The sequence below is a fragment of the Gymnoscopelus microlampas genome, assembly GCF_963454915.1.
Source record: "Gymnoscopelus microlampas genome assembly, chromosome: 7".
NCBI lineage: Eukaryota > Metazoa > Chordata > Actinopteri > Myctophiformes > Myctophidae > Gymnoscopelus > Gymnoscopelus microlampas.
This window is the reverse complement of record NC_139944.1, coordinates 4,263,204-4,285,703: the sequence shown is the minus strand read 5'-3', so window position 1 is coordinate 4,285,703 and position 22,500 is coordinate 4,263,204. Positions and strand designations below refer to the sequence as shown.

General features: G+C 42.3%; 1 protein-coding gene across 1 annotated transcript in view; it reads left to right on the top strand.

Annotated features, from left to right (window-relative positions):
- LOC311049468 (uncharacterized protein) overlaps window positions 1-22,500 on the top strand; it is a gene marked incomplete at its 3' end in the record, with an annotated part of 55,792 nt that overhangs the window by 29,970 nt on the left and 3,322 nt on the right. The window lies entirely within an intron of this gene.

Below are 22,500 nucleotides of genomic sequence, written 5' to 3'. Positions count from 1 at the left end.
AACAGGACTGCGTCTTACACTTGTAGAGGTCCCAGACACACTCCCGGTGGACTCTCAGAGCGCTGCTGTTTGTCTTGGTGGCGGCAGCTTAGGGTCTGTTGAAACCTCCTATCTCCGTATTTCAATTTTGCGAGACAGATGCCCACATTTTCGTTATATTGGTAGCCACCCTGTAAATGACATTTCAATGTCAGTCTTGTTTTGCTTTGCATTTCCTTAACCCATTAAGACCTGGAACTGTGTCATTTTTAGATTTGAGCTAAAAAGCATTATTTTACACTTTGGGCTATTCAAAAATATCAGATCTACAAGCTCATAGCGCGGCACCTAGTGCCGCGCTACGAGCTTGTAGATCTGATATTTTTAAAAAATCGTGAAAATGGGTGCAAATCTTTGAATATATATATTTTTAAAGCAAACATTTTTAACTCAAATCTTTGCTTCTGGGGGGTCCCTGGAACAAAATATTTTGATGGGGGTCCGCGGCCAAATACATATACTTTTGGGGGTCCTTGACATGAAAAAGATTGAGCACCACTGACATAGAAACATACGTTTTTCAGAATACTGAGATTTAGGAGACGGCTTCAGGTCTCAACAATGGGTGAAAAGTAACGCTTTTGGACATACGAGGTATCCACCCCGACAGAGACGATACGCTCCACTTCTTGTGAAGGTTGTGTGAACTCCTCATCCTCTCCTCTTCCTCATGGATTGACCTCTCAGCTATTGAGGTCGCGGGGTCGGGAGCGCAGAGCCCCTCGGTGAAGCCCACCAGGCTTACAGCGGCCATCACAAATCATCAGGCTGGCTTAAGCTCCTATCACATTAACCCATTGAGACCTGAAGCCGATTCTACATGTCTCCTAAATCTCAACAGTATTCTGAAAAACGTATGTTTCTATATCAGTGGTGCTCAATCTTTTTCATGTCAAGGACCCCCAAAATGATATGCATTTGGCCGCGGACCCCCATCAAAATATTTTGTTCCAGGGACCCCCAGAAGCAACGATTTGAGTTAAAAATGTTCGCTTTAAAAATATATATATTCAGAAGATTTGCACACATTTTCACGATTTTTCAAAAATAGCCAAAAGTGTAAAATAATGCTTTTTAGCTCAAATCTAAAAATGACACAGTTCCTTAATGGGTTAAGATTTGGCAGCACCCCTGTAGTACCTCTTTAGGGGTCCCGGACCCCCTGTTGAAGACCCATGGTCTACACCGGTGGTTCCAAAACGTTTTAGCTCAAGGCCCACAAGAGAAACCAGACGTTTGGCTGGGGACCCAAACTAGTGAAAATAGCAGATCTACAGGCTCACAACGCGTCGCTTTGCACCGCGTTGTAAGCTTGTAGATGGGAATTATTCGAATTTTTCATTTGATTTATGAAATACTTTTGAAAAATGTTGGATGTGTTTTTTTTTATCTTTTGAAATAATATATATATTTTTTTTAATGTAGGAAACAGTAAAAAAAAAGGAGATATTTACTTGCGACCCATAGAAATTCGGGGAAAGTTCGAGAAACAGTGGTTTACACCAGCGGTCTTCAACGTTTTCAGGCCAAGGACCCCCTACTCTATATTGTATAACATTGTGTTTCAGATTAAAGTTCTTTTTTTTACTTAGCCTGCACTTTTTTCCCTCTACACCTATAGCCTCTTTGACAAAAATATTTTCGGCTAATGTTCCCCTGCAGAAAAGGAATTCTAGGGTTCAAGTGGTTAATGTAAAAACAAAATCCTATCACACAAAGCTTTTGGCGGACCCCCTGTAGTAACTCTGAGGACCCCCTAGGGGTCCCCCGGACCCCTGTTGAAGACCCCTGGTCTACACACTAAGACTCAGAGTCAGTGCATATAGCGGAGTGGGGCCTTCGTAATAGCAGCAGATCCACGGGGAGTGTAGTATTGTTGAGACTCGAGGGAGTACCTAACCCCCCCCCCCCCCACCACCACCCCCATGTGGTCCTCCTGAGGCAATAACAGAGCCGAGTCTCATCCATCACACGTAATGAACTTTTTCCCACACACGGCAGCATCAAATAAACAAAAAACCTGGGAGCTCTCACCGCCACAATCTAAATCAGCCTGCCTTCTGCCCCCCTGCCTCTGCCCCCCTGGCCCATCAGGGGCAGAGGCTCCAGACCCAAGGAGCGGGTCATCCATCCATCTCTGGGACCCCCATCGCACCACCTCATCACCCTCAGAGCTTCCACCGACATCCTAAATAACCTGTGACCCCGTCGCCCCCCTCTGCTCTCTTTTTTTGCCATTTCCACGATTGCATAGGAACTCTTGGAGCTCGGCTCCCAGGGTTGGAATTTAAAAAAAGACAAAACGTACCGACAAGAGAGTAAGAACAATACTACATTATATCCTACAATACTCTTTAAAAAGACAACAATAAACTGGATAAAATATACTTCATATCCTAACTAAAAACCAGTGCTGTCATCGTGCAATTCATCTAGTCATAATTCTGTTCATCTGTCCATATTGAGTTCATATTTCGTATTCCTATAATGACGTCACCTTCCTAATAATGGCTTTAAAAAATTGTTTTTTTATCCCTTGATTTTGTAACCCCCACCAGCCTAGGGAGGCCAGGGCCGAGCTCATGCCTCCTTCAATGCATGAGAGCCAACTGACCTTCTTGTCACCTGACAGGGGGGAGTTTCCCTGGTAGGACGTAGCGCATGGAAGGAACACGTTATTCCAACCAGTTCCTTTCCCCTCCATCAGGAGAGGCAGTATAGTGACCAGGATTACTACATGTTTTTGTGAGGGTATTAACTACCCTAGGAGACACGGGGAGAACATGCAAACTCCACCTAATAATGGCTTAAGTCATTTTTTGAGTATTTTTTTTTGTTGCCTAAATCATCTCTTCATGACACTGACGCTTCCTACCCCAGTAGTATGATGGCCTGTGTCAAGAGTGTGACCTATAGGACATCTTATGTTGCCTAAGTCGAAGACAATGTGACCAAGTCTGGTGTAAGTCACTTGCTCCAGAAATAATTCGGCCTAAGTCAGGTTTACAATTCAAAACACAAATTGGCCTTTAAAAAGTCATGTAATCCTCTTGTTACATAACTGACAGACTGTTATTTGTATGTCAACAGTCATAATATTGTTATACACTTTTTAGGTGAAATGGTTAAGAAATATCATATAGTTTGTTTTGCTTCAGTTTTTTTCTGTATTCTGAAAAACTTGACAAATGACCTAGCCCATTATGTTGCCAGGCGACTATGTGCAATATTGGCTAACGTCCTTAATGTCTTCGGCTACTAGTAGTCGCACAGTGAGGAGCCTGTTAAAGAAGTGTGTATCGTGGGCCTGTGGTGTCTCTGGTCGTATCCCGAGTCCCTCCACACCAACAGAGGGCGAGCGCGGTGAGTCAATCCGGTCGAAACATCTGTGTCATTTTAAATGTTTAGCTATATATCATCTCTGTCGGGTGGAAACCTCATTACGTCCACAACTGTTACTTTTCAGGATTAAAATTCAAACGCATCAAAAGTAGCAGATCTACAAGCTCGAAACGCGTCGCTTCGCGCCGCGTTTCGAGCTTGTAGATCTGCTACTTTTGATGCTTTTGTGTGACGCTGTAGTATGATCAAGTAGGGCGTTAACACATTGAGTGCGAAGCACAAGAATCTTCGTGTTTGCAAATACACCCGTCGAGTGCCATAAACGAGAATCTTCAGGGTTTTTTTCTCCACAAGGGGCGCTCTAACGCAACTTAGGAATGATCCTAGGACCCTTTTAAGATGGAATGGACGGATGTGACGTCAGTCCAAAAAAACGTCACTTCCGTGCGCTCCAATGATAGGATCTTGAGACAAAGGTCCATATCTCCGTATCTTTTTACAGTGGTCGAAACAAGACGTTTTTGACGCGCGATCACTCTGCAATGGCGGATCGCGCTAGAAATATCATTGTTCCAGTCGTTAGACGGGACCCTCGGCCATCGCGCGCCCACCTTTTGTTCACGTCCGGGTCCTCGTGGTGGCTTCAAACAGATCAGCGTAAACGTTAAGAAACGTCTGGCACTGGATGTACCCTGTTTTAAAAAACCTCTGGCACACGATGTGTTCATTTATGAAAAAAAACACAAAAAGTTAAACAATGGAGATGAGAGGTTTCTGCACGACAGCAACGTCATAGGTTTTTTCAGAAAACTGCTAGGATTGATTTAGAAGGCATTTGTAGAATCGGCCTCAGGTCTTAATGGGGTTAAGGATGCTCTGTAGTGTGTGTAGACGTGTGTCTATGGCAGGGAGATTCCATCCAATAATTCTCTGGTTGAAAGCGATTCCCTCTCAGCTCGGGTTGTGTTTCATGTCTTGCTCGTGACATATTTATTGTAAGTTAAGTGGATCAGTGTGGTTGTTTATTCCCTCTTGAGTCCACGGCCTCCTGCTGGTGGAGAAACAAGCGAGACAGGTCTACGAAAACAAGCCCAAAAGAAGTGAGTAGTAGGTCACGCATGCGCACGCACGCACGCGCACACGCACGCACAAACAGGAGCCCCCCAGCAAAATTACTTAAAGGGGAAATCCACCCATTTTCAATATTTAACTATGTCATTAATATAGCATAAAGGAGTTGTGTGGAAATAACTGGAGGATTGATTGTGGGTTTAACATTGCAAATTACAACATGATGAGTCATCACGTTGTAATTTGCAATGTTAAACCCACAATCAATCCTCCAGTTCAAGGCAACACAGAAAGGGGGGAACTTTTTTCTTATTTCCACACAACTCCTTTATGCTATATTAATGACATAGTTAAATATTGAAAATGGGTGGATTTCCCCTTTAATATAGAATAAAAATCAGTTGAACCAACCGAATAGACACTCAAAAATCCTCCACAAATCTTGTGTCCTTGGCACAAACTTTTTCATGTCAAGGACCCCCAAATTGACACTTATTAGCCTGCGGACCCCCATTTGAAAAGCTATGCCAGGGACCCCCATAAGAGAAGATTTTTTTTACAATTTGCAGCCTCCGATTTCCGTGAAACTTTGTACGCACACCCCCACTAGGCCAAGGAGGAAATGCCACCCTACATTTTTCGAATCAGCCTCATGGTGGCGCCGTAACAGGCAGATTCACGTTTTGGCCTATAATTAGGCCTATCATTAGGCCAAAACAAAGTGCGTACAAAGTTTCACGGAAATCGGAGGCTGCGTTCATGCCTATTTACCAATGGATCGAATGCCCCCGCCGCCCAGTTAAAAATCACTAAATCATTAAAAAACGTTCTTTTTTTATACTCATCTTTTAATTATTATTATTACAAACTAATAAAATAACCCTTGTTGTAAAAAAAACAAAGTTGTCCTTTAAAAATCACTAAATCATTAAAAAACATTTTTTTTTAATACTCATCTTTTAATTATTATCATTACAAACTAATAAAATAACCCTTGTTGTAAAAAAAACAAAGTTGTCCTTTAAGTAAAAAAACATGTGAGTACTTCTTCCATCACCGGGTGCAATGAAAGTGGCGGAAGAGCCGCTTGTCATCGGGACCCTCTTGGTCCTTATCTCTGACTGCAGAGAGAGGGGCTAAGTGGTAAGCGCCGGTCCCAGACATGCCTTTCCTGCTTTCACCGGTGGCCTGAGAAAGAAAGCAAGAACGCTCCACGCGTACCGAAAATAGCAGATCTACAAGCTCACAACGGCGTCGCACCCGCACCACGCGAGTGAGCTTGTAGATCATGCTGTTTTCAACCAATCAGGCTTCAATCTATAGACGTTAAGTGGGTCTAAGTGGCAGTGCCTCCCCTGGGAGCAACTAATCTTTATTTTTTGACGTTTCGCTGTTGTGATCACAGGATAGAGTTAACAAACAGCAGTGGTGGAAAAAAGTACTCACATGTTTTACTTAAGTAAAAGTATCAATACTGCAATGTAGAAATACTCTGTTACAAGTAAAGGTCCGGAATTCAAAATTTACTTGAGTAAAAGTACAAAAGTATCGGCATCAAAATGTAGTTAAAGTACCAAAACTAGAAAGTACTCATTATGCAGAATGGCCCATCTCACAACTTTTCAAATGTATAAACCCTTTGAAAATACCCGATCTACAAGCTCACAATTTGTCGCATCGCGACGCATTGTGAGCTTGTAGATCTGCTATTTTCCAATGGCCGAAATGTATACAGGGGTTGAAGTGGTTAATGTATGTTTTATAATAAAGTATAATAAAGTTTTCAAATAATTGTAGTGGAGTAAAAGTACAATATTTGCTTCTGGGATGTAGTGGAGTAGAATTAAAAGTCCTGAAAACTGGAAATACTCCAGTAAAGTCAAAATGCCTCAAACTTGTACGTAAGAAGAGCATTTCGGTACATGTACTTAGTTACTTTTTCCACCACTGACAAACAAGCTTGGATCTTTTCGGCACGGCCACGGCGTCTTTGTGAGGGGTGGGAGAGAACGAGAGAGAGAGAGAGAGGGGATCCCCGGTTGATTGGAGAAACAGAGTGCTGCTATTTTGGTCGCTAATGGAGACACCAGTGGTCTGTCTCTTTGGTTGAGTAGCGTGTTTTTGTTTGGGAAGGCGTGGGGAACAATGAGCCATGTGCTGGCCTGCATTCTTTTAGCATTCTTTAGCAGGGAGCACTTCACAGCCAGTGGAATGTTTAAAACAATGACAGTTAAAGGGATAGTTCACCCCCTAAAAACTTTTTTTTTACCGATCTCTCACCCCATGGAGACTTGAATTCATGGATATTTTTTTTGTTTTTGTCGCATTCCTAAGCCAATTATTTGTCCATCCAATCATTTGTTTCGGTAGGAGACACAAAAAAGACTCTTTGTGTCCCCTACCGGAACCACTGCCGGTCATCACATTATTGGCTTAGGAATGAGACAAGACAAAAAAAATATCCATGAATTCAAGTCTCCATGGGGTGACTAATCGATAGAAAAAAGGTCATTTTGGGGGTGAACTATCCCTTTAAGACGGTCAAATCTGGAGTGCAAATTTGAATGAATACTGTGTAACCTTTTCAACTACACACAATTATCGTTGTCATAATTATTATCATTAAAGCTGCACTACAGTATGTAACTTTCCTCTTGTACCCCGAATCCGGTTTTCTGCGCAAGTGCTGAATGCTTTAACTCGTTGGGTGCCAAAAACGGAGATTCCGGGTTTTGCAAAGACACCCGTCGAGTGTCAAAACCGGGAATCTCCGTGAGGAGGATAAAACCTTGATCGCCTTGATAAAAAACCTCTGGATCTCCTTGACTTTTTACAGTGGAGAAAAAGGAGCCATTTTCGATGCGCGATCACTCCGCAATGGCGACTCGTGTGAGAGATGTTATTGTTCCAGGCGTTAGCCTGGACCATCCACCGTCGTTTACATCCGGGTGTTCGTCGTCGATTCTACAGCTCTAAACAGTGCAGCCTAAATGCTAGGAATGCCAGCACTAGATGTATCCTGTTTTAATAAACCTCTGGCACCGAATGAGTTAATACTGCTAAACCACCGGTATAGATAGTGTAATTGGATAGATCCTATGCTTATGCTTGTACTGTAGCCTATGTCATGTAGATACAGTAATATGCGATATGACGTACCATAGCACCTGTTGAAGACATGCTGTTTACCAGTGGCTCTCGAGCTTTTCTGGGTCGGGGCCCACTTATAAAACAATATCCAAAGCATGCGCGGCCCACCCAGCCGACCACTTAACTGAAATGTAGACGTTCGTTCTGTTTTTAATGGTGAAGAGTTGATGCTTTTAGCTCATGTTTGGCTGTATGTATAAATGCTCTGAATGGCTGTGAGATGACCGAGAGAGGAGGGAGTCTTCTGCTTATTGTTACCAGGAGGAGGCCTAAAAAAAAACTTTATTCACAACCTATTTTCAATGCTCTGCATGCCTGGTACCACTGTGCAGAGAGAAATGCCTTCCTGATGTCTGCTCAGTGGTGGAAAAAGTATTCTATTTTTTTTTTACTTAAGTAAAAGTATCAATACTTCATGTAGAAATACTCAGTTACTTAAGTAAAAGTACGGAAATTCAAAATTTGCTTGAGTAAAAGTGCAAAAGTATAGACGGGTTTCCTGTTTGTAAACATGAGAGGATGCTGCGCGCGCAAGAGAGGGATTTGCATGCAATTTCTGAAGTGAGCCTATAGAGGGCGCTATTACCCGCTATTACACTTTTGAGGTATTTTTTACTTTACTGGAGTATTTCCAATTTTCAGTACTTTTACTTCTACTCCACTACATCTCAGAGGCAATTAAGTATTATCTTTTTACTCCACTACAGTTATTTGAAAACTTTAGTTACTAGTTACTTTGTAGATTTTGATTATTATTACAAAAGATACAGTAACCACCTCAGCCCTATACACATTTCGGCCATTTGAAAATAGCAGATCTACAAGCTCACAATGGGTCGCGATGTGACGCATTGTGAGCTTGTAGATCTGCTATTTTCAAAAGATTTGTATACATTTGAAAACTTGATACCAATACTTTTGTACTTTTACTCAAGTGAATTCTGCATTTCTACATTGCAGATTTGATTTGTTTATTTAAATAAAACATGAGAGTACTTTTTCCCACCACTGGTTTTAGTCAACAGCATGAAACCAACACAGTCTCACTCCCAAGAAGGCACATATTGCCTTTTGGTCAGAACCCCCAGGAAGGCAGTATGTGTCGTCCAGGGCCAGGGCCCGCGACGACAATATTTGAAACACTGGTTTCTCTACACTGTGACATTGCTACTTGTACTTGTGGGTAAAACATATGAGTACTTCTCCTTCCAGCTCTGACAGCAGTGCAGCATGTGTGATGATGATGATGATGATGATGATGTAGGATGCTGGCAGGTACTTCTGAACAGAGAGCAGAGAGAGAGAGAGGCTTTGATAAGTAACGCTCCCTCCCACCAGCCAGCAGAACACCGGCCAAGTCCACTTCAAAACCCTCACTGTAAAGAACCGATACATGAAGAAAAAAAAACAGCAACCTGGAAACAGTGTGCAGAACTTGGAAGGCAGCCATATAGCCAATTGGAATGGAATCTGTAAAAATCAGACTGATACATCTTGATCACATGACTCCAGGGATATTTATAGATTGGTGCGAGTTTTGCCCCCCCCCCCTCCCCACCAGAGAGAGAGAGAGAGAGAGAGAGAGAGAGAGAGAGAGAGAGAGAGAGAGAGAGAGAGAGAGAGAGAGAGAGAGAGAGAGAGAGAGAGAGAGAGAGAGAGAGAGAGAGAGAGAGAGAGAGAGAGAGTCTCTATAAAGCTATCTGTGAAATGGTATGAAAAAGTGAAAGTGAAGTGAACTTTTCAGCCAGAAGTGATGAGTCATCAGTTGGACTTGACGTTTCTTTTGTGCAGTGTTCCTGCTGTGTCGTGTTTGGAGGGAAAGCATTTCTCATGACACAGCCAAACGGTGGTGTAAAGTAACTCAGTACATTTACTCAAGTGCTGTACTTGTCTGAGTTTCTTTTTGTTCTTTTACTTTTTACTGTACCTGAGTATTTACACCTTTTTTCAATACTCTATACTTCTATTCCACATATCTGAGCCACTTTTATTTTGTTACTGTATGTTGTTGCTGTCAGGCAGAAAATTTGCATCTCCATATTTCAACTTTTTATATTATTTCCGTAAAAAATAATGCCCTACTTCATCGTACAAGGGTTTGTCACAAAATGTTTTTAAAAATAGCTGATCTACAAGCTCACAAAGTTGAGCATTGTGAGCTTGTAGATCGTCTATTTTCGTGATTTTATATTATTGTAAAAACGGTTTTCGACAATGCGTCGTGATGCGACGCATTGTGAGCTTGTAGATCGGCTATTTTCAAAAGCTAGTTATTTGAAAACTTGAAACGGGACATTCTGCACGATGAGTACTTTTACCTTTGGTACTTTAAGTACATTTTGATGCCAATACTTTTGTACTTTTACTCAAGTACATTTTGAATTCCGGACTTTTACTTATGTACCAGAGTATATCTGCATTGCAGAATTGATACTTTGACTTAATATTCCATCAGTGAGGTTTGGAAGGAAATTGCATCCTTTGGCAGGGTGTTAGAGGTGTGTGTGTGTGTGTGTGTGTGGGGGGTGGTCCTGTGTTGACAGCTGTGTGGGAGTGATAGATTGGCAGACATGCCAGGCTCCGGCGGGCAGAGCCAGGCCAGATGGGCGTGCAGGGCGGGCGCTGGAGGACATTAGTACTGCTAAGTAAACAACGCATTAAGGTTGAGGGACGCTCGCTGTGTGTTGCTTCAGGAAATAGATCGAGGATGGAGAGGCTTTTTCTAAGACCGGTGCTTCCCCAAAACAAAGGGGGTCATTTTCGGCAGTGGCGGTAAAAGTACTCAAATTTGTTCCTTGAGTAAAAGTATCAATATTGCAATATAGAAATACTCTGTTAAAAAGTCGGAATAGGCTCTATGCACAGCAGCCATATTGGAAAGAAATTGGGCCTCTTCTTACTTCCTTCACAGGTGTTACCAATAATACTAATGAAGGATCTGTTCCATTCTGGTCATGGTGCTGATATTGTGCATGTTGGCTCACTAGAAACACTCCATTTTGGTTCCCAAATGGCCCCTTATGGTGGGTGTGTAACTCTGAGAGTGGTTCCATTTGTACGCTCTCGGAGTTATGGGGGTCCTTGAAAATAAGTCACCCACTATGCCACACTGAATGGAACTGAGCCTTGATTAGTATCATTGGTAACACCTGTGAAGGAAGTAAGGAAGGGGCCCAATTCATTCCCAATATGGCTGCTGTGCATAGAGCCTATTCAAAATGTACAAAAGTACAAAAGTATTTGCATCAGTACGAAAGTAAAAGTACTCATTATGTTTATACTCAAGTTTTCAAATGCATAAAAAATAATTTAGACACTTCAGCTCAGAAATAACCAGACCATTAATTATCCATTTACCATTTATTAACCATTACTATATGCAATGATATTGCATTCAAGTTTGGCGGTGTGACTCTGCTCTTGTGATATTAAAGATTCCCTGTGCAAACATGACACAGATCTTCAATCACAAAACCCCCAGAGTAGAGCATAAATACAGTTTTACATAAACATTGAACCTTCAATGCCTAATTAAACTACCACATATCATAGTACAATCCATAGAACCACAGTACAATACACAGAATCATAGTATAATCCATAAAACCACGGTACAATACACAGAATCAACCAATAACAATACGAACTAAGTGCCACAGGGAGGTGGAGGGAATTTGAAACCTAACAGCTGTACAACCTGCAATGACAGCTAAGCATGTAGAATGAACAGAGAGCAGAAGCTGCTTAAATGACCCGCCAGTGTTGCACTGGTGGGTATAAGGGCGTGAGTGAGTTGGCTTGTAGCGAATGAGAATGCCAAGAGGTTGAACGTTCTGCCTTAAAGGAGTACAAACTGAATAAGTGAATGGGGGGGGGGGGGTCCCGGGAGTGTGAATGGAAGTATATAAACATTCTGCCTTCCGTGTCTACATGAACTATCGTTACACTGAATTCTTTTGAAAATAGCAGATCTACAAGCTCACATGCGCGTGCCGCGTCGCGACGCAATTGTGCAATAATGTGTTTACTGACACCCGTCAGTTGGTAATGACTGACGTGTGTTGGTAATGTGTTTGTCCTGTTTGATGTTCAGTAGCACACAGTAGCATTCTGGTGTAGCACCCATCCAAGGACTTCTACAGGTCTTTGGCCTGAAATACATTGATTTGGGAGTGGTTGGGTGGTGCCCTAGCACTGTCTATTGGCCAGCCGCCACTGCATGGCCATACACACACCACACACACACACACACACACACACACACACACACACACACACACACACACACACACACACACACACACACACACACACACACTCACACACACACACACACACACACACACACACACACACACACACACACACACACACACACACACACACACACACACACACACACACACACATGTTGCTTCATACCTGCTCTTCCCCAAATATGGAGTTCCACATCAATAACGTCATAGTACTCACCTGACCGGCGCCGCGTTAGTGCAGCGACGTCACTGTGATGTCATCTCTAAACTGGTGTATTTGTAGACAAACCACAGTTCTTTCACAGCTACCTGATGCAATAGACCAACTTAAAGCTTGTTCTTCATGTTGACAGCTGTTTTAATATAATAGGAACCAGGATTCAAAAGTTAAAAGTAAACTTCAGTAAACTTTGGAAAGAAGTGTTACCACCACTGACCGGCTTGATTTCCTGTCTTAAGCTGAGTGTTTGTAGCTTCATCCAGAAACGTACTTAGATGGCTTTCCAGTTGTCTTTTTCAGAGGAGGATGTGTCCTGTCCCGTGTGTAGTGACATATTCAAACATCCTGTTGTCCTGCCATGTAGCCACATCTTCTGTAAAGCCTGTGTGCACGAATGGTGGACACATAAGGAAATAAAGGAATGTCCAGTTTGTAAGGAAGCCTCTTCAGTGGATGATCCGCCCTGTAACGAGGCTCTGAAGAACCTGTGTGAGACCTTCTTGCAGGAGAAACATCAGAAAATGAATCCAAAGAAGGAAGTCCAGAAATCACTGAAGCTATTGTTGAAGAGTCTTTAATGAGGTTAGATCAAACTGTGACCAAGCAGCAGAACACATTAAGATCCAGACTCAGAACACAGAGAGGAAGATTAAGGAACAGTTTAGGAAGCTTCGTCGGTTTCTACAAGAGGAGGAGGAGGCTAGGGTCACTGCACTGAGGGAGGAAGAGCAGCAGAAGACTCAGAGGATGAAGGAGAAGATTGAGGGTCTGAACAGAGAGATATCAACTCTTTCAAACACAATCAGAGCCATAGATGAGGAGCTGAGAGCTGAACACGTCTCATCTCTGCAGAACCACAAGACCACAGTGGAAAGAGTCACGCTCACACTGCAGGACCCACAGCTGGATTCAAGGGCACTGATAGACGAGGCCAAACACTTGGGCAACCTGTCCTTCAGAGTCTTGGCCAATATGGTGGACATCGTCTCTACACGCCTGTCATTCTGGACCCCAACACTGCCTATCCATCGTTAACCGTGTCTGATGACCTGACCATGTGTAAGATGTGGAGATGAACAGCAGCTTCCTGACAACCCAGAGAGGTTTGAATACTGTCCCTTTGTCCTGGGTTCTGAGGGCTTTGACTCAGGGACTCACTGCTGGGATGTTGAGGTTGGAGAAAATAGATGCTGGTCAGTAGGTGTGTTAGCAGAGTCTTACCAGAGGAAGGGAGACAGAGGGGGTCAATGCTGGAGACTAATATTTCTCGATGGTGAATACAAAGCAAAGTGCAGACCGTTGTCATTCACTGTTCTCCCAGTGAATCAGAAACCCTGGAGGATAGAGTCCAACTGGACTGGAGCAGAGGAAAGCTGTCCTTCATTGAGCCTGATACCAACACACACCTACACACCTTCACACACACTTTCACTGACAAGCTCTTTCCATTCATGTATAATGGTGATAACACTCAACCTCTGAAGATATTACCGATAAATATCAGTGAAGACAATGACCATACATCTGGTTTATAAAGAAATCAATCAATCAATCAATCAACCAACCAATTAACCAATCAATCAATCAAATTGCATTGTCATAACACAAATACAAGATAAAAGTGAGCTGTGAAATAGTTTATGCATGCTTTCACTGTATAAAAGGGGGGAGAACATTTAAAAAAAATACTGTTATGCCAATTTAAAAGTCCTAGGTCAAGGCGTAAAGGCGCATTCACTATATAATACAATCGATGAAAGACACAGACAACAGGCTTATCTAGATAAAAACTGTCGTGGCTTGATACTCCGGCATCGCGTGCCTGGCAGGACATCAAACCGGTTCAAAGAAATGGTCCGGATGATGCTCTCAGCCTTGGCTACACATCGTCTCGTATTTCCTTGGAGGGATGGAAGCTCACTTCCTACGATGTGCTGAGCTGACCGCACCACTCTGCTTTGAGGTTGAGGCGTTGCAGTTCCCATACCAGGAGGTGGTGCCGCACGTCAGGACGCTCTCCATGGTGTTGTAGAATGATCCTTAGGATGCGAGGGCTCACCCCGAATTTCTTCATCCTCGGAAATGTGTATTCCGAGGAATTAGAAGTCACTGACCCATTCCACTTTGGCGCCGCTGACCTCTCTGCCTCGTGGTCTTGCCGACGTAGAGAGCGAGGTTATTCTCCTGGCACCATCGTGTGTCAGTGATCTGACCCTGACCCTATTGGCCGTCTCGTCGTCGCTGTCAATGAGGCCCATCACCGGCGTGTCATCAGCACACTTGATGTTGGCTCTGTGCGTGGCCGCGCAGTCGTGTGTGTACAGGGAGTAAGATGAGCGGACTCAGCACACAACCTTGAGGGGCTCCTATTTCAGAGGGTCTGACGTCTGAAGACTGATGTCTCTCTCTTGTTAAACAAGATTATTTGAACTATAATCTGTATATTCAAACAGTGACTCAGTTCACTGGTAAAGAGAGTCAATCATCCTACTACTTCAATTGAAATTACCTCCAAAATTTGTCCGGGGTTGGTCAACACACGAACACTTCACTTGCCCCGAAACTTGCCACAGACTGTTGATCAGAGCTCTGGCTATAATATAGGCTTCTTTTCCCGCCTTCAATGTACTTACATAGTGTACGGTTAATAAAAAAAATACATTTCCTACTACATCCTAATATTTTAGCCACAGCAGCTTTCCTTCTGATTGGGCCTAGATGTGAGGGCCGCGAAGCGGCCCAAACCTCTAGTTCTTATTATTTGTATTTATTAGGGTTGTCCGATATTGGCTTTTTTACCGATAACCGATATACCGATATTGTCCAACTCTTAATTACCGATACCGATATCAACCGATACCGATATATGCGGGGATTATTGTGTTTAGGGTAAGCTCAAATTTCATATCACACACACCATATACAGTAAGAACTCCTGTAACTTATTTATAAAGCAAAAAAAAAAAAAAAAAAAAAACATTTTTTTTTTTTTTCAAAAACCGATACCGATATTTTCCCGATATCAATTTTTATGCTAATATCGGCCGATAATATCGGGAGGCCGATAAAATCGGACATCCCTAGTATTTATTTATTTTTCACAAACACTGCCACTCTGAACTTCCAGAGAAACCAAACCAAACCACCTCTCTGGAATATGACATTTAACCTCTCTGGGATATGACCTTTAACAACGCCCAAATGGCACCACTCCCCCACCATACCATCCGTCCAAACTTTGGACGGAGGTTAGCTTGAACGGACTTAAGTCTGTTCAAGCTTTCTGATTTTTTTTTTTAACCATTTTATCACAAGTATTAGTGAGAACCAATTATATGAAGATAGGTTGAAAATGGGTGAAGTCGTCCTTTATCGAAACGATTATACAGAACTAAACAAAATGATAACGTCCCTAAACCGAGGCGAATCATTTTAGAGGAGCATCCGGCATTCTTCGATCCACCGCGGGTTCCGCCGCGGGTTCTGCCGTGTGTTCCGCCGCGGGTTCCGCCGTGGCTTCTGGCTTCCTGATGACACACTATACTGGATCAGAAAACCCAAAAAGGAGTCCCAGTCTACATTCAAGATGTACAGTTGTTAGGTATTTATATTGTTTTTGTATTGTTTTGTACTGTATTCCTCAGGTATCTACCCCCCATCCCCTATTCCCACAAGGAAGTATGGGTGCTTGGACTGACATGCACAAGGACACTTTCTTTGCACCATTGGGTGCATCGACGTGAGTGCAAATACATCATGCATCACCATATGATTTGCACACACATGTACAGTAAAAGGACCGCAATGGAAATAAGCCAGTGGCTTTCTTGCGTTTTGTCCTTTTGATTATGGTGTGACAAATGTACGTAATTTGACATATGTTTATTGTCAATAAAGAGGTCAAAGAGGTGACCCCCTGAACCGGAAGCACATGGGCTGAGAGGCTTCCATGATAGGAACGCTCTGCCAGATGTAATGCAATGGTATTCACGTCAAAACAAAACAACAATCGGGAACACTGTCCGATCCCGTTACAAGATGAGCCAGCAGAGCCCCAATGTCCATCTGTTGTGCAGATGAAGCCGCAGGCACTGGCATGATTAGATGTTATCAGATGAAATGGAGAGGATCTTGCACACACACACGCGCGCGTGCACACACACACACACACACACACACACACACACACACACACACACACACGCGCGTTAAGCATTATGAACACTTGCGCACTGCGATCCATGCGTCGCGAGCCCTGAATTTGACGGTGACCCGTTAACCCATTCAGACCGGGAAAGAATCTGTGTCATTTTTTGACTTCTTTGGCTATTCAAAAATAGCAGATCTACAAGCTCTTAGCGCGGCACCGAGTGCCACGCTAAGAGCTTGTAGATCTGCTTTTTTTGCTAATCTTTGAATATATATATATATATTTTTTAAAGCGAACGTGTTTAACTCAAATCTTTGCTTCTGGGGGATTCTACAAAAGTATTCTAAATCGTACAGTTTTTTAAAAACGTATGTTTTTATATCAGTGATTCTCAAACTTTTTCATGTCAAGGACCCCCAAAATTACATGTATTTGGCCGCGGACCGATGTTGTTCCAAGGACCCCCCAGAAGCAAAGATTTGAGTTAAAAATGTTCGCTTTAAAAATATATACAGTAAATATTCAGAGGTTTGCAAACATTTTCCCACTCTGTGCCGTGCTATGAGCTTGTAGATCTGCTATTTTTGAATAGCCCAAAGGAATCTAAAAGATGACACACGGATGCGTTCCCGGTCTTAATGGGTTAAAGAAAGCCAGCAGGCTTTGGACACACATGTATTCGTGAGATGTTTGTTTATTAGTGAGTGAATGGCCATTGTTTAAAATCTGATGATAGAAAACTGGTTCCATATGATGGAATGTTGGACGATATAGGAGGGGGGTGTTTGGGTACCTTATTAACCCATTCAGACCCGTTGTAACCTATACAAGGTTTGAGAACTACAGTGCTACACTAAATGGAACAGAGCCCTCATTAGAATCATTGGTAACACCTGTGAACCTGCTGTGTCACATGCTGGACCGGGTCCCCTTTTTTTAGTCTTTGGTATGAACCCCCGACCTCTCAATCTCAGGGCAGACACTAACCACGGGGCCACTGAGCTGGTGCAACGATGAACACAATATAGAGCTATTTAACACTTATTTTAACAAAAAGATTATAATCACTTTGCCTGAATCACTTTGGCCCTTGGCAGGCTCTGCCGAGGACATACCTCACATAGCAGCACTGCCAAATGACAACATAACGTTCCCCTTCACCAGTGGTGTAAAGTAACTATGTACATTTACTCAAGTACTAGTACTTAAGTACAATGTTGAGGTACTTTTACTTTACTGGAGTATTTCTAATTGTCTATACTTTTACTTCTACTCCACTACATCTCAGAGACAAATACTACTCTTACTCCACTTCAATTATTTGAAAACTTTAGTTACTAGTTACTTTGCAGATATACATTCTTACATTATAAAACATGCATTAACCACTTTAGCCCTATTTTATATCTGGGCTATTTAAAAAATAGCATATCTTGTATCTTCACTGACCGAAAGAAAACAAAGCAAAAGTGGAAAGATATTCTCTCTGTCGGGTGCAAACCTCATTATGTCCAAAAAATAGTTCCTTTTCAGGATTCAAATTTAAAAAATATCAAAAGTAACGGTTCGACTAGCTCAAAACACGGCGTTGTAGATCTGCTTGTGTGACGCTGCAGTATGACCAAGCGGGGCGTTAACCCATTAACTCATTGAGTGCCCAAATTATTAATATCTATTTCTGGCCATTACGATTTATATATTTTTGTATTTTTTCAAAGTAAAAAAAAAGTGCTTAGGAAGCGAGATACAGCCTTTTTCAGTTATAAGTTAAACAAGGAGTGGATGGAGCTGCAAATCTTCAGATAATGATATCTTGGGTTCAGAAACAAACTTCTTTATTTTTTTCTTTATTTTTTTCTATTTTTTTTCAAAAACACGTGAAACACGTTAATGGCACTCAATGAGTTAAGACCTGGAACTGTGTCATTTTTAGATTTGAGCTAAAAACCTTTATTTTACACTTTGGCTCAAAAATAGCAGATCTAGAGCTTGTAGATTGTAGCTTCTGGGGGGTCCCTGGAACAAAATATTTTGATGGGGGTCCGCGGCCAAATACATATAATTTTGGGGGTCCTTGACATGAAAAAGTTTGAGCACCACTGATAGAAACATACGTTTTTCAGAATACTGTTGAGATTTAGGAGACATGTAGAATCGGCTTCAGGTCTTAAAGGGTTAATTTGCGAGAAAAAAAGTTATATGAAGAATATGGAGATAAGAGGTTCCTGCCCGACAGCAACGATATGGTCTCTGATCCCCAGTGAGGCTGATAAGGATTACACTCAAAGGAATGTAGTGAGAGCCAAGTAGCCAAATGTGCACATGAAGGAAGTGCTCTCTACTGCCTGCCTGGGGGGGGGGGGGTCAACTAAGTCCATACTGTAGGACAGGGATCTTCAACAGGGGGCCCGGGACCCCTAGGGGGTCCTCAGAGTTACTACAGGGGGTCCGCCAAATCTTTGTGTTATACGATTAATTGTTTTTTTTTACCTTAAAGGGTAAGACCACTTTGGTAGAGGTTTGGGTTGTGTAGTTACCTTGCCATGATGTAACTCAGAAGGTGGACAAGAAATCAAAAATAATTGCTCCATTGATTAGAAATTGATAATTCAAAATATGCTTCTCATTGACTTACATTGTACGGTGAAACAGCTCTCAAAGTCTCTCTTTTAGCACATAAATGAACCCAAACATAGCTGATTCAGACAATATAGAGCATCACCAAATCCAGTACTGTTTGTTTTTTTAATAAAAATGTCAACTTCCTGTTGATATTACTATTTGAAGATCCGGATCCGCCGATCCAGTCCAGGTTTTCTACTTATTAAAAATGGCAAAATCAACAGGAAGTTGACATTTTTATTTAAAAAAAAAAACAGTACTGGGTTTGGTGATGCTCTATATTGTCTGAATCAACTTTGTTTACGTTCGTTTATGTGCTAAAAGAGTGACTTTGAGAGCTGTTTTACCGTACAATGTAAGTCAATGAGGAGCATATTTTGAATTATCAATTTCTAATCAATGGAGCAATTCTTTTTTATTTCTTGCCCACCTTTGGAGTTACATCATGGCAAGGTAACTACTCAACCCAAACCTCTACCGAAGTGGTCTTACCCTTTAACCACCTGAACCCTAGCATCCCTTTTCTGAGGAGAACTTTAGCCAAACATAGCAGATCTACAAGCTTGTGAGCTTGTAGATCTGCTATTTTTGGGGAAGAGGTATAGGTGTTGAGGGAAAGAAGAGCAGGCCAAGTAAACAAAACATGTATAATCTGAAACACAATTGTATACACTATATAGAGGGGGTCCCTGCTTCATCTCTCTCTCTCTCTCAGCTAGGGGGTCCTTGGCCTGAAAACATTGAAGACCCGTGCTGTAGGACTCATGTTATTGAAGGACCACTTCACCCATTTTCAACCTTATCGTCATATAATTGGTCCTCACTAATGCTCATTATAAGACGGTACCATTTCTCACGTGTCTCAGAGGAGGGCTGTGGACAGAACAGAAACCCGCCTACCAGTGACATCATCGATGGGGAATCCAAGCTAATAGAAACGGCAGGCTTTACTGTTCCTGGAAAGTTAGCGCGCTATAATAGAAGCCATTATTCTCGCGGTAGTAAACATTATAATTAAATAAAAACTGGAATCTTGTTTGAAATGACCAAACCTGCCTACTCGATGATGTCACTGGTAGGCAGGTTTCTGAACTGTCCACACAGCCCATTCTGAAATGGTGGCAATCTTATAATGAGCAATAGTGAGGACCAGTTATATGCAGATTCTACACCTGTATACATTTGATATCATGTGACGATACAGCTGAGTTGAGGTGTGTGTGTGTGTGTGTGTGTGTGTGTGTGTGTGTGTGTGTGTGTGTGTGTGTGTGTGTGTGTGTGTGTGTGTGTGTGTGTGTGTGTGTGTGTGTGTGTGTGTGTGTGTGTGTGTGTGTGTGAGAGAGTGTGAGTGTGAGTGTGTCTGTGTCTGTGTCTGTGTCTGTGTGTGTGTGTGTGTGTGCGCACGCCGTGCACAATGTTTAAAGTGTGTTCAGACTAACGATGCACGGCTGATTTGAGTGGTTTGCAGAAGGTGCAGACACACCACATGTACAGTTGTACACTGAAGGATTTTACAGTGCATGAGAGGATCAGAAACTAGAGGTGGTCTCTGGAGTTCACCGTCGTCTTTTTATGCTCATTTAATCTTAGCTGGATTCACTGAAATGACGTCTGTTTTCCTCCTTTCTGTAATGAGGATGAAATAACAGAGATTTGAGAGGGTTTAATGCGAGGCATTAGTGAAATATATTTTTTGAGTAATCTTCCATAGACTGACTACAACAAGTGGTGCTTGAGGTTTTTCTTTCTTTTTTTTTTTACTTTACTGGAGTATTTCTAAATGTCAGTACTTTTACTTCTACTCAAAGGCAAATATTGTACTTTTTACTCCACTACAATCATTTGAAAACTTTAGTAACTAGTTACTTTGTAGATTTTTATTATTATTACTAAACACACATTAACCATTTCAGCCCTACAGTACGTATACTTACTAGCCAACCTTTGATATTTTCAAAATCTTTTTTTAATACGTTGCATTTGAGAACTTGGGGCAAATGGGACATTCTGCACAATGAGTACTTTTATGTTTGGTACTTTTACGTACATTTTAATAATAGAAATGCTATGGTCCGGTATTCAACTTTTATTTTATTATATTATTATATTATAAAAAAAGGGGCGCTCCCCCAGAGTTAGTGTCGAAGTGTCCTTGAACCCCTAATTGCTCCCGATGAGTGGGTTGGTGCCTTGCATGGTTTCCTCCGCCATCGGTGTATGAATGTGTGTGTGAATGGGTGAATGTAATGCACAATCTATGTAAAGCGCCTTGGATAAAAGAGCTATATAAATGCACCATTTACAATTTTACCATATAAGTGCTTCTACCACTACAAGGGTTTGGGATGGGAAGTAGTGACAACCAATTTCTAGTGCTATCTGTGAGCTTACATAACACTTGCTTCATTATACCAATTCAATATTATCACTATAGTCATTCTTTTTAGTAGCTCTCTAGAAATGAATCTGTCGGCTTCATTTGGTGTTTTCTCTCCACTTCATGTGCATGATGTCATCACAAAGGCTTCTTTCAGCCTTCATAAAGCCAGTATTAATGAGGATTTACTCCCTCTCAGAGTGAAGAACTGTCTTTACTGTTCTTGTGAAGTAGTAGTCTCCACCAGGCCGAAAACCGTGGTCAGAGCTTATGTTTTTTAATTGGTTAAAGGAGCACTGACCCCATTCTCAGCCGTGTCGTCATTATAATTGGTCCTCACTAATGCTCATTATAATAGGCTCTATGCACAGCAGCCATATTGGAAGGAATTGAGCCTCTTCCTTACTTCCTTCACAGGTGTTACCAATGATACTAATGAAGGCTCTGTTCCATTCTGGTCAGACAGAGTCAGGGTGCTGATATTGTGCATGTTGTCTCACTGGAAACACTCTGCTACACCAGTGGGTCTCAAAGTGTGAACCAGGGACCCTCATGGTTCCTTGAGGGGGTTCCAAATGGCACCTTATGGGTGTGTAACTCTGAGAGTGTACAAATGGAACCAAATGGACCCGTAAGGGTCCATTTGGTTCCATTTGTGCGCTCTCAGAGTTATGGGGATCCTTGAAATGATAAGGTTTGAGAACTACAGTGCTACACTAAATGGAACAGAGCCTTCATTAGAATCATTGGTAACACCTGTGAATTTCTTTCCAATATGGCTGCTGTGCATATAGCCTATTGATCCATTTCTGTCTACTCACTCTGTGTCTCTCGGAGTTACAGACCTGTAATGGTCCATTTGGACCCCTGGTGGTCCCCGGACCGGACATTGAGAACCAGTAGCATACATCACTGTTAGTATTATCTTCTCGTTTTGCCTTTATTTACCCAGGGGAGGTTCTCTGAGAACAAATTATCTTTTTCAGGAACGCCCTGCTTCACACTCGCACACAACTGTTTAGTCATCTGCTGAAAGAAAAAGAAAATATTTGGAGGATTACCGGTTTGCTCCCCCCCCCCCCCCCCCTGGCTTAGTTGAAGTGTCCTTGAGCAAGACACTGAACCCCAAACTTCCCCCGATGAGCAGGTCTCAGACATGGACAAATTGCAGGTCGAAACAGCCCTCAGCACTGAGCCCAGCAATATCTGCACTTGGCTTCTCGATAACAAACATTCATTACACCTGAGGTGGGGGGGGGGGGGGGGGTAGGTG